At 28.1% G+C, this 5,940-nt stretch overlaps 1 pseudogene; it reads left to right on the top strand.

The window, feature by feature from the left end:
• Positions 1–2,784: 2,784 nt before the first annotated feature.
• LOC139426083 (tissue alpha-L-fucosidase pseudogene) lies at positions 2,785–3,120 on the top strand (annotated as a pseudogene).
• Positions 3,121–5,940: the final 2,820 nt, after the last annotated feature.

Below are 5,940 nucleotides of genomic sequence, written 5' to 3'. Positions count from 1 at the left end.
GCAAATCCGTGAAATCAATTTCTGCTGTCCTTCTCATTAGAGAGTTAAGAGTAATAGATTTTGTAACCCTTGAAATAGGCGAAGGTAGTTAGTTTCTCTTTCCAATTTTTGAAAATACTAATACAACGAGTTTAGAACCTATTCTTTAAAGTAAAATGTAAAAAAAGTTTATACTAGCTTTTTAATGATTATTACTTTAGATTTTGATGCGCTTAGTAAAATATGATAATCAAATAACGTAACTATAGTTTGTCTAAATTAAGAAATCTCCTAACCATTCGTTTGAACCTGTGGCGGGTAACTACAGTAACGAGGTATAACTATTTCAAGTATGGGAGTGGGGTCACTGTTTAGGACAGGTTTTGGCGTGGATAGGCGAGAGAAATGGAATCTTTTTCTTCGGTTTACTGTGCCCTAGAGAGTAGAGAAGCTACCCTTCCTGAAATGCCCTATTCCATAGCAGCAGACGGCCTCAGACATTGTGGCGGCGGGAGTTCTTACAGTAGACAAACTATACTGTAAACTCTCACTTAAGAAAATTCAGTCGGGACAAAGCAATATTTTGGTCTTAGAAAAGTTTTTGTTTTACACATGGGGTAATAAATGGAGTAAAGTTACCGTACTGAATGGTATCAACATTTATGGTATTTACATTAAAACAAACCATACTTCTGGTAATAAAAAATCAAAATATACAGCATTTAAACTACTTATTTGGTAATTTTTTCAATCAAATGGTAACGGTTTACCAAAAATTCTGGTACTGGTTTATTGAAAAATTATGGCACTTATTACCGCACATTCAGAAAAAAATGCAAAACTGAATTTTTTTTTAACTGAATAAATATTTTTATAAATTATTTATTTAGTAAAAAATACAAAACTAAAAAAAATTTTTTTAACTGAATAATTATTTTTATTCCATGATTTAAGGTATTATGATAAATTATCAAATTTTGAAACATTTACCATATTATAAAACCATTTTATATTTTTAATTTTAACTAACCAGTACTAACTAAGAATACTGAGCTTTTTGGTGCTCCCATAGAGCCAGAAACATGGTGAATTATGGTATTCTGGTAATTTTAACCAGACTTTCTTTCTCAGTGCACTAAGAAAGCAGTAATATAAAAAGCAATAAATTTATTATTAAAATTCTTCTCTCCTACATTCAAAAATATATTTAAATATTTAAAAAAAAAACTTGATAAACGTAGAGGATATAACTATTTACAGTTTATAAAAAAATATGCATTTACTTTTTTCAATAGGTTACATTTTAGAAATAACTTAATAACTACACATCTAACATTACACACCTTCTTTCGTTATGAGAAGTGCATATAACTACTATCTCGAAAATAAATACTTTGCTATAATAGATGTATTAACTCAAAAAGTTGATATATATATATATATGCGTGTGTATGTGTGTGTTTTAAATGACAATGCAATTTCAAGTAAGTAGGTTTCGCTTTTCAACTTAAAGCAATTCTAATAGGGTAAACACACCGAAGATTTATCTTTTATACTTATTAACTTTTTCAGAAATACCCATTAATGTGATGAAATAGATATCCAAATTTTTTAGGGTGCAATTTTCATTTCAAACAATGCTTCGTTAAGAGCGTGTATATAATTAACATAATGAAGGACATTTTGCGAATTTTATGTTACTTTTCCAGTGAGAAATTCATTTTAAACTTGTTTCAGATAACAAAGTAAGTGTTAAAGTATTCAAAAATACCCCCCCCCCCATAAATGTGAAGAAATAAATACTGCAAATTTTTTAAGCAGTATTTGTTTAGTCTAAACCATGCCAAGTTAAGAGCATAGATATGGTTAACAAATTGGAGGGCACTTTATAAATTTTATTTATTTTTTGCAATGAGGAATTAACATGAAACTTATTTCTAATTACAAAGTGATCATCACTTTCTTTTCTTTCAAAAATACCAATATGTTTCAAGAAAAATGTACTGAAAATTTTTAAGAAGGGTTTGTTTACTCACGTAAAAAGCATATATGTATAATTAACTCAATGAAGGACAATTTCCTATTTTTATTTTTATTTCTTTGCAATCAGGAAATAATTTTAAAATTGTTTCAGTTTACAAAGTGAGCATCGATGTTTTTTTTAAAAATACCCGTATATGTCAAAAAATATGAACTCAAAATTTTTAAGAAGCAACTTTTAGTCCAAATAATGATACGCTAAGTGTATACATATAAAAATAATGGAGGACACTTACGAATTTTTTGTAACCTCTTAAAATAAGAAATTCACTTGAAACATAGGTTATAAATTACTAAATTTATAAATTTATAAAATAAAGAGTAAATCAGATAATGTACTTGACTAAATTTTGTGATTTGTAATATGCAGTTTTAGTGTTTGTAATAAATTTTAATAACTACTCCCTTTTAGAAGTCGGATAAAATATTTTACTAATAAATCCAAACAGCAAGAATTTATTTTATTGACATTCTAAATTATTTTCCGCCATTTTTAAAAATTTGATGTTTAAGTACTCAAGTTTTTAGTGGAAGAAGGCTTAAACTATCATAATAGAATGCGAAAATGGAATATCGTCTATAAAAAGCATTTAAGTAACAGCTCTTAGATAAAACGGCTTTAATCTATCAAAAAACATCAGTATTCTCGGGAAAACTTTAAGAAATCTTCTTTTTAATCTAGAGAGATAAGACTCTATTTGTTAAGCGATAAGACAATAACATCAAAGTTGTATTCGAGAGAAAATTTTATCTTCATACGCGGTCATGCTACTGACTAATGCACTTTTTCTGGCTGCATTGCAGCTCGTAATAGGAAACTACACACCTGATTGGATCTCTTTGGATTCCAGGCCATTGCCAGATTGGTATGACGAAGTTAAGATCGGCGTTTTTATTCACTGGGGTGTGTTTTCTGTCCCAGGATTCGGATCAGAATGGTTTTGGTCTGATTGGGAAGGAAAAGAGCCAAGTTTTGTAGAATTTATGAACAAAAATTATAAACCAGGTTTTACATACCCAGAATTTGCATCAGATTTTACCGCTGAGTTTTACAACCCAGAACAATGGGCAGACATTATAAAAGCCAGTGGTGCAAAGTAAGTTAGCATTTCTGTATATCAAATTCTAACATTTTATTCAAGGCATTATTGTACTACATACTCGAAAAAGCGAATGAATGCTTAGAACGTTTTTTTATATAACCAGCGCAGAGCATATCTGATCCATACTTGAAAAGTTCAGCAATTCATTTTGAAATTTTTTGTAATAGTTGTGTTATAAAATGTTGTCGATGAAAAACCAATTGAGTCACATCAGACGTTCGTAAAAATGAAATACTACATGGAAAAACAATGAGTTTTCGTTGTTGAAGTTCATTTAGAGCATTATTTTGTCATTTTATGGTTGTGTAATTTTTCGTTTTGTTATCACATAGACCATTCAATTTAATGTTTCTTGACATTTGCTTTGAGATTTTATATTTTATAACCAGTGTGAAACTGTCGACCCAATTTCAGTTTACGTCTATCAATGTTCAACTCTATCAATGTCTATCAATGCTTATAATTTTGAATCCAACCTAGAAAGCATGGAATCTCTTGGATGAATCATTGTAGCAAACTAGCCTTTGTGGAGGGCTTGTTATCTTGACAATCTAGGGGATTCAACCTTAATCCGTTTACCATCCGTCTATGATAATTTATGTTAGAACTCGGTCGGTGAGAGCCAGGAGCTAAGTTCGTATTAAGCAGTCATAGCTGAGATTTGAACCTGGGTCATCTCAATAGTAGGCAATTGCTGAGGAAACGGGCAACACTTTCCCCGTTGTGAAAGAGGAGAATTAGTACCATAGTAATGGAATTCAATCATATTTATGTTAAACGGTAATTAAAAATTTCTTCAAATGCGTGAGTATGAATTAGACCATCCTATTTCATTATATGCTTTTCTATTCATTATCATATACTGTACACTTTAAAAAATCACTAAAAAATTCTCATTTTTTTTAATAAATTCCAGTAGCGTCTAGCAAAATTATAACTTGCGTGAATTTCGGGACAAATTCGGGCTAAATTTTGTTCAATACATGACAAAAACTAGGATTATGACAAAAACTAAGTCTTGCATCCGACAAGAACTAAGAAAATCTCGGACTTTTTGTAGAACTAAGGCTTTTGAGTCAACATTTTCTTCATTATCCAACAGTTTATAGATTTTTATAGATTTGTAATTTAAAATTATTTTAAAAATACATTTTTTTTTTAAAAAAAGCATTGTGTTGGGGATTTTAAATAATTTTCGCATCAAGCAAATATTTAATGATTTTCCTTCTTTTTATATCTTAAGCAGAAAAGGTAAGGAATAAAGAGTTCTACTATATTATAATCAGTGATGCATAGCAACGATTATGACTAAATTAAAAATATTTGACAAAAAAATATTTAATAAAATATTTGATAAAATATTTATAAAATTTAATAAAATATTTAATTAATTTGATTAATTTGATAAAATATTTATAAAAATATTTGACAAAAATTAATTGACGGATATTTTTGAACACGGATATATTGTAGTTTATCTTAGTGTTTATGTTTACGAAAGCTAATACATTTAATAAGAAATAAATTGTAATGTGATATTATTTAAATTATATTACTATTTTTAAATAAAATAAAGTTTTTATTTATTTATTTATGCAGAGAAAAGCTATAAAAGTTTTTAAAAAACTTAGTGACTAGAGACTGCTACATTCCCTTGGAAAGATTAATTAAAAATATTCATAAAAATTATTTTTAATTATTTATATTAAATATAATAATATAATTTAAAACGTTTTTTTAAAGAAATAAATTATTTATATTTTTTTATTGACGGAAGATTAATTTTTTAAAAATAATTAAACCATCACTATTTGAAAGCCTTGGACATAATAAGAATTAAAAACTTGCATGTTAATAATTTGCTGTAAATTATTTTTATAGTTTTTCCCAATTCTATTTTTTTTTTTTTTGAAAATGAATAAGAGAAACAACGACTTTTGAAACTTAATATTATTCTAATAAATATTTAAATCGGTAAATTTTTTATAGAATGTGCTTTTTTAAAATATTATTGCCGTGTGTCTTGGGATATTCATCCACTTTTAGATGCACCTGGATAATTTTTTTTTAAATTTTTTTTTCCGCACATGTGCTGTATAAAGCAACTATTTCAATTACTCTTATCTGGCGCAGTTTTTATTATTATTTTTTTAATTTTAAAGCAATAATTTCGTTATCAGTTTAAAATTGATGATCGCTTTGTTTAACTTTTTTTAAATATTTAAGCTATAGCAAAAGTGGCACTAGACCTAGTATATATTTCGGACATATACCAAAGGTCTAGTAATACTAGGTCTGGTTAAGTGCCACTGCTCGGTACACATTTGTCCGGTATACCCTACACTGATGTTTTTTTAAGGTCAAGTGCCACTGCCTGGTATACATTTGCCCGGTATACCCTACACTGATGTGTTTTTAAGTTCAAGTGTCACTGCCCGGTATACATTTGCCCGGCATGCGAATTGACAAAACATACCGTAGATTATAAACTAGGCGATTGCAAGTGGAATTGGCGATGGATTACGCGTAAATGTGGTGGGAGAACGAAATTACATTAACCAAAACAGTGAAATTCGACATTTTTTTTCTCCTCCTCGACTAGCCATGATGAATAAAAATAACTCATTAATTCATTTTAGTAGAGAATTAAAAAAGAAAATAACCTTTTTATTCTTAGGATCACGTTACAAATAAACTGTATTTATATTTTATTAAGCGCAATAATTTATATTTTATAAAACGATCTAGTTTTTTGATATAACAGATTTAATTTTTTTTACAAGAATTGTGTTTGTGAAGAAATAAAAATAATTTATTA

The sequence above is a fragment of the Parasteatoda tepidariorum genome, chromosome 7 (assembly GCF_043381705.1).
Source record: "Parasteatoda tepidariorum isolate YZ-2023 chromosome 7, CAS_Ptep_4.0, whole genome shotgun sequence".
NCBI lineage: Eukaryota > Metazoa > Arthropoda > Arachnida > Araneae > Theridiidae > Parasteatoda > Parasteatoda tepidariorum.
This window is presented reverse-complemented; position numbering and strand designations above follow the sequence as displayed.